Raw genomic sequence first — 14,454 nt, forward strand, 5'->3', positions numbered from 1 at the left:
TTAATAATTACGATTATGTATTAGTAACACAATATGGTAATTACACTATGTTATTAATTAGTTACTGTGTCCCATGTATTGTGCTAAAAGCTTAGCTTGCATTGTCCCATTTAATTCTCACAACTCCAAATGGTAGGCAATACTAGTATCACTGCTTTACTAAGGAAGAAACTGAGACTGAGACGTTAAGTCAATTCCACAAGGCCCTCCCTGTTAACCACTGACCAGGCTGCTTTTCTAGGAGCAGCAGAAGGAGGCAGAGCACGGTGAAGAGCTGCTTCAGAGGTTACAGGGTTAGTAAGTGTAGAGTTGTGAATTAACCTATAATCCCTTACTCTAGAACCTATGTTGTCCCTACTACCCTCTGCCTCCACATGTGCTTGAAAGAACACAGTGGTAAAGACCAACTCCCATTCTCTCATGATGCATGAGATAAGAGTATAAGAAGTGACCATTGGGCATCTATGAAACCCTCTTGGGCCTCACTAATCTCACAGTCTGTCCTTCCCCACTCACTGATATTACAGCTGCTGAGTGCTGCCTGCAGTGGGAGTTCGTGCATTTGACCCTCTAGCTAACCCCCTTCCTTGTTTTACTGGGCTTCATGGTCAATGATTTCAGCTGGACTCTCACAAGAGCCCCAATTCCTTGACCCCTTACAGCCCACTGCATGAGCCCTGCCAAGTATAAACCCAGATATTGGTCATTCTTCCAAATCTTCTTGAGATCTGTAAATATTCCTAAGATGATGCAAGCTCAACTAATTTCTGTTTGTCTTGATTACCCTAAGGAGTCCATGGCCTCTGAGGGGATATCAGAGTGGTGGTAGATTGGCTACTGCAATAGCCTCTTTCCTAATGGGGCTCTTTTCATTCCTTCTCCTTGCTCAATCCATATGCCCCCATGACACAAGGCCAATCTTTCCACAACAGAGATCTGATTTTGCCACATCCCTGGTCAAAAACCTTCACTGACTCCTAGTTGCATAAGAATAGACTGTAAATGCCTCATCCCATATTGACTCAAAACTTGATTTCTGCCTTCTTCCCATCTGTTCCTACCCACTACTATCATTTCAGTTATTATTCCCCATAGGACCTTCAATTTCTCACCCTGTGTTTTGTTCAGGCTGTTAGCTCTGCCACAATGTCTTTTCCTTCATGCTTAAGTCTGACCATCATTTTTCAAGGCCTAGTTCAAAACCCCCCCCTCCATCAATTCCTTCCAAAACACTCCTCTCAGGATAACTTCTTCATGGTATTCCCCAAACATGTTATTTGCGCTATGTTAGCATTATTTTTATGAATGAGAGTCATACATGTGTATCTATATCCCCTACTTGATTGAGAGTTCCTGGAGGGAAAGGATTAGATATTATTCATTTTTGTCTTTCTTTTCAAACATAAAATAATGCTTTATACAATACAGAGCCTGATAAGGTGGAAAATGCTAGACTTGGAAGTTAGAAGATGGGTAGGTAAAATGTTAGCTGATAATTGATGACCATGAACTAGCAGGCTCCCAGCAGAGAAGTAGCTCGTCCTCTCCAAGTTTCTTTCCATCCTCACACTAACTCTGAGGTCTTTGCTGTCTTCAGAGATGTGCCAGAGCTGGCAGTGGCTGGGGTCAGCACTGATCCCAGGTCCCTCCCTCCTCATTGCCACACCAGCTCCTGCTGCTTCTCACTGACCTCTGGCCACTATATAATCAGTGCTGGTACCTTTGACATTGGCACATAATAGGCAACATTCAATCACCAAGCCAGGCAGGACTCCAGGTGGAATCTCACCTCTCTCCCCTGTTGATGAGCCCTGGCTGAAGAAAACGGATACTGTATCAGGAAGGACAAAAGGTACTAAGTGGAAATGTTTGGAGTACTTTTTCTTTCTGTTTGAAATTCAAAATGGGCCAGTGTGGATGGCTTGCTAAAGCATATCTTCCTTCAACTGAAATTTTAGCAAGGAGGAAATTGGTGATCTTATATCTCAATCATCTCATTTTAAAAATGCAGAAACTGAGGTACAAAGTATGGGACTATATAAGTGAGGCTCTAGTCAGGAAAGTAAAGCTCAAGCTAGCTACATAAGAAATTAGCCACAAAGGTTTCAGAGGAGCCTAAAAGCCAAGTACAGAATGGAAAGTCAAATCAGAGACTATGAAGAGCTAAAAGCTACCACCATCCCCAGGGCTGGAGGAATAAAGGGAGTGTGTGGTGTCACCAGAGCCCAGGAGCTGAGGTCACCAAAAGGCAGCTGGAACCATGGCAGAGCTGCCTGGCAGAAGGAGGGACCACAAAGGGAGAGTTTACTCGATGGCAGACAGAACTGTACAGGAGACTTGGTCACTGTCCTTAGGAAAGGGACACTTTCCTAAGTAGAGAGAGGAGGAGAGAAATACCCTGGCTTCCTCCCTTCTCTTCCCTCTAATCTCTCACCAGTGCCTCACAGTGACTGAATCTAAACAGAAGCCAGCTGGTAACGGTTCCTGGGAAATGTTGTTTGCAGGCGTCAGCTCCCTATAACACAGAATGGAGCAAAGAAAGAGCAAGAAACGGATCTGAGACCAAAGTGGCAAATGAATGGTGCAGGGATTTGTCAATGTCAGGTCTATTCTATTTCACCTACCCAACACTTCTTGTTCTTGCTGCCTGTGCCAATATTTCTTGAATTTGCTTTCTGCACCGAGCTCCAAGCCAGGCCCTAAGCATAGAAGACATAGCTAAGACATTGACTCTGTCCGTCCTCAAAGGCCTCTATGTCCTGAGGGGGAAATAGAAGGAAACAACCTTAATATGATCAGCACTATAATAGAAATTGGCAATAAGGGACATGTGAGCTGGACCCATAACAATAAGTATAGATTTTACAGGGATGGAGACCTTCCAAGCACAGGAAACTGAATCAGGTGAAGGCACAGAGGCCTAAAAGTACATGGAGAATGCAGGGAGGAAGAAGTCATCTCAAGGGGCTAATGAGTGAGATTTGTCAGGGAGTGGCAGGAGATGAACTGAACATCAGGCAGGACGAAGAAGTAAAACGCTGGAAGGTGATGGAGTTCTGACTCCAGTGTGCAGGCAAGAGAGAGTCCTCTGAGCTTTGTTGGGTGAAAGCGCTTATTTTGTATCAGAAAAAGGACTAAACAGGGTACTTTTTTCTAGTTTATTCTAATTACCCTCCCTCTTTGGATATCTATTATTTCATTTTCCAACATTTTTAATGAAATATTTCAAACATATATAAAAGTTGAAAGAAATTCATCATGAATACCCATGATATCCACCAACTAGATCCTATACTGGAATTTACTATACTTGCTTTATCACATATCTAGCCATCTAACCATCTCTCTCTAACCATCAAACCATTTTATTTCTGATGCATTTCAAGAAAAGTTACAGACATCAGTACATTTTACCTCTAAATATTTGGGCATATGATTAACCAGAGTTCAATATTTGTTTGCAATGTTTTCGGTAAAATTTACACACAACGAATTGCACAACCTTAAATACCCTTCGATGAGTTCTGACAAATGCATGTCCCTGCATAACCTAAGCCCCTATTCATGACATAGAACATTTCCATCACCCCAGAAAATTCCCTTATGCCTTCTTCAAGCTTACATCCCAAAGGTAACCATTGTCTTGATGTTTTTCCACCAACAGAAGCCTGTTCTAAAACTTCATTTAAATGGAACAACATAGCATGTACTTTTGTGAAACTATATACCCGCCATTCAGCATAATGGTTTTGAGATTCACCTATGCTGTTGCATATATCAATGGTACTTCCTTTTTGTTGCTGAATAATATGCCAACATGCCACAGTTTGTTTATCTCGTCTCCTATTAACAGACATCTGATGAATGAAAGTACTATTAACATTCTTATGCAAGTATGTTTGTGGACTATTATTTTCATTTCTCTCACGTAAATACCTAAGAGGAAGAGTGCTAGGTCACAGGGTACCTATGATAATCACATTTACCTCATGGGTTGCTGTGGGGATTAAATGGGATGATGCATAGAAAGCACCTGGCATAGTGCCTGGCATGGAGAAATCACTATGATGATAAGCTATTAGCAGCAGCATTTTCCTGGTAATAATAATATATAATGATAATGTAGAATTGTTTCATTATATTTTCATATTTCAGAGTATTTTAAGATTACTCTTTTTCATAATGACTCTCACCCACTCTCTCACTAATTCATAGTTGAAGAAATTACACACAGACAAAATTTAATTTGCTCACTTCTAGACAGAATGTCAACATCAAAGTAGCAGCGCTTCATTTTAACATATGAACTATGTGGCCTTTCTTTGAAAAGATAGCAGAATTGCTCTCGAAAAAGACTTCCACCTCTAACAGGTAAGTACTTCTTATCGCCTATATGCACTAATGGTATCAGTACACTGAATTTCAGCAGTAGGACGTAATAAGAAGTGGGAATCAGGTTGCTCTGATTCAAATTCTGGTCACTGGAAAGTGTATCATATCAGACAACTTAGCTGAACCTTTCTGAGCCTCATTTGCTTCACCTGCAAAATGGGTGTACCAATATCTATCTAGTAGGATTATTCTGAGGATTAGAAATTATGAATGCAGAGCCTGGCACATGGTAGGACCTCAATCAGCGTCCACTACCAATGTGTATAAGGGACAAATGGGAATAAGTGAATGTCTACATTTGCAACAGATCATTTATCACACAAATTAACTCATGAGTGACATCAACCCAGCAATAAAAAGCTGAGCATATTAGAAAGGAATGTGGTCATTTATTATCATCCTTTTTCTGATTCTTTAACAAAGGAACTCACTTTCATTTCAGCATCAACCCTTTTCTCTAATGAAAAGCAAGGCATATGTAGCAATATTCATTCATTCAGCAGACATTGAATGAAGCCACCCCTTACCACAGGGCTTTGCTAGGCATAGGGTACACATGATGACAGGCAGACCCCCTGGCCTTAAATCGCTCTCACTCTACTGGAGGAGTCAGATACGAAAACAAATAACTACGAATAAGCTGCCTCTTACTTGAGGTGGAAGGTACTGGGAACAACTCTGATACTATTTCTAAGAAAAGCTGCATAACTCGCCTAATAAAGCAAGAGGCCCTGTGACACTGATGTTGATATGCCAGCTATTCTTAGTCAAATAATTAGAGCATATCGGAAAAAGTGACACAGTAAAGGCCTGCATAATGAACTTGAGAGAAATCAGAGAAAATGGGGGAAGAGTTGTGCAGGAACAAGGAGAAGAAGCAGAAGTAAGGAGAGGAGAGAAGAAGAGAAAAGAAAGAGAAAATAATGTGAGTAGAGAAGGAAAATGGGATGTGAAAACCCACAGAAAGGAAAGACTGCCTGGAGACCTTCCAGACAAAGGGACATTTGAGCTTAGCTTTGAAGACTGAGTAAGAATTTGAGAGAGTAAAGATATTCAGACAGAGGAAACAGGGTATATAAAGGTGTACATTCAGCATGTGAAAATGCTGATGTAACTGGAACATGGTGTGTTTTTCTTAGGTTATGGACAAGGGTGGGGAATACTGTCAGAAAGAAAGAATTGGGATCAGAGTGCAAAAAGCCATGAGACGCCAAGGTAAGGGTTTGGTCCTTTTCCTGTGGGCAATGGAGAGCCACAGAAGAATTTTCAACAGCAGGTTACATTATTAAATTCATGTTTTAACAAAAAAATAATCTGATTGCAGGTATGGTATAACATGCCACCCAGATCCCACTCCAAGAATGAAGGACTTGGGATGAAGTTGCTGGGACTGCTGTTGGTGCCCACCTTGGGGATTGCCTCAGCTGGAGAGACCCCTCATCCAAGGTCATGCCCATTTCCTGAGGTGGCCAGCATCTAGTGTCTGATTGACATCAGGTATAAAGGTCCAGCCCTCTCACCCTAACTTTGAACAGCTCTGAAGGGTTATTATCTCATCTTCATGATTCCCTGCAGGGTCTGCTGAGGTTTCCACTGAGACTACATTCCAGCCTGAGTTCTCCCTCCACCCAATCCTGCTTCCTTCCCTCCCTTCCCTCCCATCTCTCATATCCCCCTCTTCCCTTCCCTTCCCCAGATGTTGGTCCCAAGAACACTCTCTAATACATCTCCAGTACACTAATCTAAGTCTCAGTCTGCTACACAGGAAACCTAACCTGGGACAGTGGAGTAGATTGAAAAAGAAAGAGGGAATATGTGGGAAGCGAGCTACTATTGGCCTATGCTGTGCTTGCCAAGACCATACATACTGGATTTCCCATGACAATCCTCTGTCCAGCCTGCATATTTCCTTACTCCTAGGCTGGTCTCCTGGCTCCTGAATTCACTAACACGCTCCAGAGACCAAATTAAATTTTCATCATTTTTGGAAAGCAGAAAGGAGAATCTTCCATAGACAATTAAAACACAAAGAAAAGAAAGCAGTGCTCCCATTGGGCAGCACAAAATGGTGGAGAGGATGGACTCACCAAACCAGAAATGGGGGGAAATGAAATAGACCAACAGGACAGCTGCTTGTAAAATCCATCTTCTCTCCTGAAAAGATATTCAAGAAATAGCTCCTTTTAAATACTTTAATAGACGCTTTCCAAGCCTTTTTAACATGTGCACATAAACAATATCAGAATGAAACTCTGTGCATAGTTCTGTACCTTGCCCTTTTTTTTACCTTATATTATTTCATTCCTACTTCCCACGTCAGGGAGAGAAAAACCTTTTGATTCAAGAGGGGTACCTGGGTTCAGTTTTTAAACACAGGTTTGGTTTTTTTGGCCGTGTTGGGTCTTCACTGCTGCATGTGGGCTTTCTCTACTTGTGGTGAGCGGGGGCTACTCTTCCTTGCTGTGCGCAGGCTTCTCATTGCAGTGGCTTCTCTTGTTGCAGAGCATGGGCTCTAGGCGCACAGGCTTCAGTAGTTGTGATACATGGGCTCAGTAGTTGTGGCTCATGGGCTCAGTAATTGTGGCTCGTGGACTCTAGAGCACAGGCTCAGTAGTTGTGGCGCACAGGCTTAGTTGCTCTGCGGTATGCGGGATCTTCCCGGACCAGGGATGGAAGCCTTGTCCCCTGCAGTGGCAGGTGAATTCTTAACCACTGTGCCACCAGGGAAGTCCCTACACATAGGGTTTTATTCAAAGTATACAGCGATTGCTTATATAAAGAAAGCCATGGTCATGCTGACTCACAGTAAGCTGGCAACCAATAAAGTGTCCTTCCTTCAAATGTATGGGTATAAGCCACACACTTACCTCTCTCCCCATACACATTCTACCCACTCCTGTTAGTTAGAAGAGTTCAGTTTAATTGTTTAACTAAATATAGTAAATATTCATAATATTCATAAAATATATGTAACATATAAAGAGTTACCAAACAATGAACACCTCTGTTCTCACTGCTCATTATCTTAAAAAGAATATTATTATTAATTTGAAATTCTCTGTGGGTGCCCCACCCCATCCCAAACATTCCCTCCCTCTCAAAATTAGTAATCACCTTCTCTAATTTTGTGTTTTTCATTTTCTTGCTTAATTTTATAGTTGTACACATGTTTGCATCTTTATACCACACAAACACACAAACATATTTAGTTTATTTTTTTACCTTTATATAAAATCATACTGTCTGTATTCTTCCATGCCTTTTATTTTTCACTCAACAGTATGATCCTGAGATTAACTTGTGTACATTTTAATTGACGATAGCTTTATTTCGTCAACTCTGAATCATAAACATCATGGTGTCTGATGTTAATAAAAGCCCTAGGTAGTCAGAGAAAAGAGATATTTGCAAATCAGTGTCACAGTTTCCATAAGGTAATGGTCCTGCTGGAAAACATTGTTCTTTTCCATTCCTCTCACCACTCCACTTCCTGCAGAGACACTGGGCCCTGCCACCAACGTCACCATGGAAAAGTGTGTCCGGTGAAACACCCCTCTTAGAGAGCCAGGCAACTCAACACCCTCTGCATGTGAAGTGGGGAGGGGGGCTGGGCAGACACCTGAATGTGCCTTTCTCAGATAACACACATGAAGAAGAACAGTCTTGGGGAAACTACTATCCACTGATGTTCTGGACTTATCATTTCACTTGGCATTTTGCTTCTGAGCCAGTTTTTCCAAGTCTAAAAGACAACCCTACATGGAAGAAAGGTCACATCAAGAGCCACTTCCCCCTCATTTCAGTCAGATAAAACAAGTCTTGTTCTGTCAGCCTTCCACATTTAGCATTTCCACTGCGGCCGCTGCTGGGAATTTCCCCTCTCTGAAGAAGATCTAATTAGACCCACAGCCAGGCTGGCTGGCCATGGAGCACTCTGCATCCCACATGCCAAGATTTCCATCCAAGAGACTCTGATCTTATTCCCACATTACTCTGTCTGCAAAGGCCTAATTAACAAACCAGTGACTTCACTTTTCTAGAGAATCTATTCCCTGGTCCCAGGAAGGAAATTTCGTTCTGTATGAAGCAGTCCTTCCTCACGTGGGATGTCCCTGGGGACACAGAACCTTATCTCTAAAGCTTTCCTCAACCATCTCCACAACCCTGGCACAACTGACTTGCCCCTTCTCTATACTCCTCACTCACTCCATATGGATTTCTCTCTTAGCACCCACAACATATTACTACCCTTATTTATTTAGACAGTTTTATTCTCCACCAGGTCCTAGGTTCCTTTAGGTCAGGAGAGTGTCTAATCCATCTCTATATCCCCAGCTTAGCCCAAGCTTTGCACAGAGGAAGCACTCAGGGAATCTACAATGTTTGTCCTGAATTCCCTACTTCTGGGCCACCCCAGTAGGTACTCTAGAACACCAGCCAAGCAACTTGGAACCAGAAGGTGAGTTCCAAAAGGCAGATAAAGGTATCTTTCTCTGGGAAAGAAGCTAAAGAACATGAAGGAAGCTCCAGGCCACGTCCTTGAGATAAACTGGGGATACCAAGTATTCACACTGAGTCTAAAATGTTAGGGTGGGATAGGGATAGTTACTGGAGATGGAGTCAAGTGTCAGCTGTATACTAGAGTAAATCATAGCAGATCAAGAATAGGCTAGAAAGGCTTAGAACCATGAGCCAGCCAGGCTTAAACATGATTAAGGTAAATAGGTTGTAACTCAAGTTTGAACAGCCTTGAATGCCAGGCTATGGAGTTTGGATATTATTCTCTGGGGCAATGGCCAAATGGCCTCATGGCACCTGAGGCCAACTGGCTTCTCCCAAATGGAGCCTGGTGTGAAACAAGATTATTTGAGAAGAGTAGTGCCACTTCTCAGGTTAATAGAGTTTTAACTTGAATTCTGTCTCTGACTCTAACACAGGGGAAGGCACCTTTGTGACTCAAAGTCTTGGCACAATGTTAGATTAACTTCACAAACTTAACCTAAAATGGCAGGTTTCAAATGGAGAAAGAGAGATGGAGTTAGGCCATCACAGCTTTCTCACTTACTCATTCTCTGGACCTCAGAAACATTCTCTGTATAAAATGAGGATATGAAGTTTCACCTCACAGAGTTCATAATCAATGAAGCTGTAAAGCATGTTTTTTTAAAAGAAATAACCAAATAAAAATTCTGCAATTCTACCTGTTAACAGTTTGCTAAGAGTTTTGTGATACTTTGTTTTTTGTTTTAATATCTTTATTGGAGTATAACTGCTTTACAATGTTGTGTTAGTTTCTGCTGTACAACAAAGTGAATCAGCTATGTGTATACATATATCCCCATATCCCCTCCCTATCCCACCCCTCTAGGTCGTCACAAAGCATCGAGCTGATCTCCCTGTGCTATGCAGCAGCTTCCCACTAGCCATCCATTTTACATTTGGTAGTGTATGTACATCAGTGCTACTCTCTCACTTCATCCCCAGCTTCCCCTTCCCAAGTTTTGTCATACTTTGAAAGCATCCATAACCCCAGCCTGTCAAATCATGACACTGAGCAGTGCAGGAGACTACAGCAACTGACACAATGTCTTCAGGGATCTGGAGCTGAGAGGGCTTTGCCTGGACAATTTCTTAGAAACCCAGATACCATATAGAGATTATCCCAAACTGAGGCCATCCTGGCCAGACCTGCCTGGTTCCCATATCCTTCAATCTAAAACAAAATAATCAAATTCTGCTAAAAAAAAAAGTCCTAGACCAAAAGTCCTGACCATCAACTTTAGTTTAGAAAGTCAATATTGATTTAAAAAAAGAAAGAAATATGCAAGTAGAGCATTTCAGACCAGAAAGAGCCCTTAAAGGTCACCTAGTCCAAAACCCTAATAGTACAGGTGAAGAAATTAAAGCCCAAAGTGGGGACTAGACTTAGCCAATGTCACAAATCTGGAGAGAGGAAGAACTGGGAAACAAAATCATGTCTTCCAACCTCAGACACCATGTGTTAAAAACTGATTGAAGCATGGTTTTATTTTTTTTAATGGCAGAGCAATGAAAGTATAATAAAATAGGAATAAAATGGGAGATAAATTCAATTCAAATACTAAGGGGGAAAGTACAACCAACCAAGAAAATAAACTCTTCAAATAGCTGATACAACCAAAGAATGCCAAGGCCCTAGTTAACTGCCTACATTTTGAGAAAATGTGAAATGAGGTTTGATCAAGCCTTGCAATGACCTACGCTCTCAGCTCATCTGGACAACTAATGTTGAGCATATGGGAAGCTGAAATTATTAGGTTTGCTAAACTGAAAGGAGATAAAGGAAGGACTGGATGTAATTCTGGATGGGCCCAAAATGGGGGGCTCCAAATGGGAATGTAGTAGGTGGGATAAATGGAGACCCTTGTTCCTCTTGCTGCCTCTCTAAACTTGAGTTACAGAGAATCTGCACAAATGCTCAGAACACATAAATTCCCTTCCTGAGCCTCAGTTTCCACAGCCCCGAAATAGGAATCATAAGAACCATTTCCCAGAGCATAACAGGAGCAGCATCAAAATCCCCTGGTAAACCATTGTTTATGGAAGTATAAGGGCACTACTACTCAAATGTTGATGGGACCAGGGAGGTTTGCTTGTGATTCTATGATTTTGCGTGCCTGCTTTTTGTAACGAATGACAAAAACATTCCACAGAGAAATAGCAGAAAATTCTCTTCAGAAGAGAGTGAAGAAAGGTATTTAGCAACCTAGCAAAACCATACATCTTGTTGCCTGCTAGACCAATAGCCAAACCATACATCTTGTTGCCTGCTAGACCAATAGCCAAACCATAAATCTAATTGGCAAAACCAGAAAAGAAAAATGTGTAGTTTTTTAGAATAAAGGAATTCCAATGTGCCAAATATCTTCTGTGCAATTATCTAAGTAGTTTCTTGTTTAGGACGGTTTTTAGAGAACACCAGTCACCAAATGTAGCTGCTAACCTAAACCGCTTCACTTCACAATGTTCCCAAAATGTCACTTGGAGAAGGACATCAACCTGGAAAACAGGAGAGCTGAGTTCTGCACTCACTTCACTGAGTGGCCTCGCATCCCATCCCCTCTCTGTGTTTCAGATTTCTCATCTACAAAATGAAGTTTCGATCCACAGATACTATCATTTTTACTGCTGAGTCTCTCATTTTAGCTACTGATTTTGACTTGTAGGCTTTGTAACACACCTGTGTATGGAAACGTCATGTAATGAGAGAGGCTGGGCTGTCCAGGTATGACACCAAATGGTGGATGCCTTGGCTTCTTTCTTCTTTGGACCATTCCAGGAGTAGCTGAACTGCAAAGACAGGACAGGGCCCCAGTCCAGGATATTTCCCTTTTGTCAACTGCCTTCCTTATTTCCCTTTCTGCACCACTTCTCACCTCCACACTCACCACTTCAGACTGTCAGTGCCCTCTGTGTCGATCATCCACTGCCCTTCTCAAAACCAGGAGGTACAGAGCTACACATGCACATAGGACACTTGAAATACAGTATTGACTGAAACTAAAACACAGCTATTACCTCACTATAAGAGAAGACCCAGGAACCATTTCTAATCTCTGACAATCAATCACAGAGACATATTCTAAGCAATGCCAAGAGGAGAGAACTAAGGCCAATTAGTGCCGGAGGACAGCTTTAACATAATATACTCCAGTCCGTTTTACATTATTCCTAAACAGTACCAATCCAATAAAACTTTCTGTCTCTAAAATATTTTCTAAAATAAATGAATATATATGTAATTATCTAACAGTGCCCTGTGTGTACATGCTCTAGGTGCTGTTTTATGCTTTCAGCCAACAAGAGCTATCAAGCAGGTTGTATCAAAGGGAACTATACCCCCAACCTTGAACTGAGTGTGCTCTGCAGCATGAGTGATTTATCTACCACGGCCACTTTTTATGCCTCTGTATGTGTGTGTGTGCCCACATGCACACACTCAGGCAATTTTGATCCACAGTGGAAGACAAAAACTATCTGAGAATAGATCTGGATTTTCCAGGTTAATTTTTCCTGTTGGTTGTTATTAAATTGCAAAATTTTCCACATCTTAAGACTCCTTCAAAAAAATGGGAGAAGAAACCAAGGGTGAAGATTAGCAGATAATCAGGAGGGCTTTAGCTGGCTTGCCTGGACTACATGCTGATTGATGAAGTTCCTGCTCTCCTCTCCATGCCTTACTGCCTAGATCAGCCAAAGTCACTTGGTTTGCCCCAGAGAAGTGATTTGCTTGGACCTACTCCTGTATGCTAGAAATTGGTCAGGGTGAGCTTAGACAGAAAATACAGAGCAGTCTACTGTCCTGCCAGATATTCAGAATCTTACCTCCACTACAGCCCTGACAGATGGCCCAGCTACAGAGACTCCTTATGTTTCCTAGCTCTCACTCAAGAACTTGCCCTCTGACTTCCTAAGCAGGGCATCTTGTAAATGCTCAGAGAAGCTCTCAGAGGCTCTCTGTTCAGCCTGCTACCTCCTGGGAGTATTTACCCATCAGTGGCTTAGTGCCCCTTGTTACACAGTTAAGTCTGTACTTGTAACTCGGGTTTTTCTTAATTGCTTTTCATTTTCACTAACATGGACATAATCATTGATAAAGCAATAAAATAGTTGGTTGGGGAAAAGATGACAACCTGTGAATTAGAGATAGACAGAAGACCTTTGACAATGTGTGACATTGTTGACATCATAAATAGTCCTATAGCCTGGGAAGACTGAGCAACCACAGTCTAATGGAGGAAGCCATTACTGGAAGTATGTAATTGGTGACATTAGAGAATATGAAGAGAACAGAAGAACCATGGGAACACACTGTGACAGGGACCATGCTCCAGAGACCCTATATCATGCAGATTCAGTTAAGGGTCGCATTTCTAGAACCCATACCCTAGTGAGATCTGCTGTGGGTAGGTCAATGGCAATAGGCAGTTTCCCAATACTGGAAGTTTTCAAGGATCAGTTGGGTGTGAAAGGATGTATGTACAAGATTTTCATTTCACATAATTTATAATAGCAAAAAAAGAGAAACTAAAATCCAACAATAGAGGATTAGTTACAAAAAGTATGGTAAACCTAGACAATGGAACACTATAAAAATTAGATGTAGCTATGTATTTTATATACTTAGCAATATATTGTTAAGTAAATAGTGAGGTATAGTACAATCTAATCCACAGAAAAGACTCTGGACACTTATGTACCTAATTCCTAACTATACTTATCCATGAGTGGTGAAATTATAGTTGTTGTTGTTTCCATTTTGCTTATATGTATTTTGTAATTTTAAGAAGTGAATTTATAGTTTGTATAATACTTTGAGGCCAAAACTGATGAATAAGGGTTGACTAGTCTTGATGGCATTTAAACATTCCTCCAACACTGAGACTATGAAACTGATTACCTGAAACTAAGTAACTAATATTGTGGCCCCTCCTCCCCTCTAACCAACCACACATGCACACGTAAGCACGCACACATGCATACACACATACACACACACACACACACACACACACACACACACAGCTAATTTGGAGGCTCTTTTTCATCCCCTGCATATATGTCAGTAGCAATGGCCAGAAAGCCCATCCCTGGAACATGGGGTTACAGTGATAAGTCTCACAGTAATGGCAGGAATTTCAATGGCTACAGCAGTACTGCAGTAGCATATTCAAAATGACAGCATGGCTGAAATAACACCAGCTCTCTGCAAATAATAAACAGGATGGAGCGCTGCTTGGCTCAGGTGAACTCCACAGCTTGTTTTCTTTTCGTTGTATTTCCCCTTTCACAAAACCAAGACTTGTCTTTGGATCTCACAGGCCTAGGATACTATTATTTTGACAGTTGTTAGGTGGCATTGCAGAGGATGAAAGGGCACTAGTTAGCTTTCCCTCTAAACGCACAGCCCACTTCAAGCAGCATAAACACTATTATTTTGAGTTGATGGACAAGATTTACAGATGTGTATGTAGAGGTTGAAAAGTTGAAAATTAGCAAGGAGAATTTGAGAATTACAATGAA

The 14,454-nt window shown here is 41.5% G+C and overlaps 1 long non-coding RNA gene across 2 annotated transcripts in view; it reads right to left on the bottom strand.

The window, feature by feature from the left end:
• LOC117312658 (uncharacterized) overlaps window positions 1–14,454 on the bottom strand; it is a 454,876-nt gene that overhangs the window by 283,695 nt on the left and 156,727 nt on the right. For both annotated transcript variants that reach the window (XR_012332622.1, XR_012332623.1), the window contains exon 2: window positions 6,480–6,546. This is a non-coding gene — a long non-coding RNA (uncharacterized lncRNA). The remainder of the gene's footprint in view (window positions 1–6,479; window positions 6,547–14,454) is intronic.

This window comes from Tursiops truncatus, chromosome 6, assembly GCF_011762595.2.
Source record: "Tursiops truncatus isolate mTurTru1 chromosome 6, mTurTru1.mat.Y, whole genome shotgun sequence".
Taxonomy (NCBI): Eukaryota; Metazoa; Chordata; class Mammalia; order Artiodactyla; family Delphinidae; genus Tursiops; species Tursiops truncatus.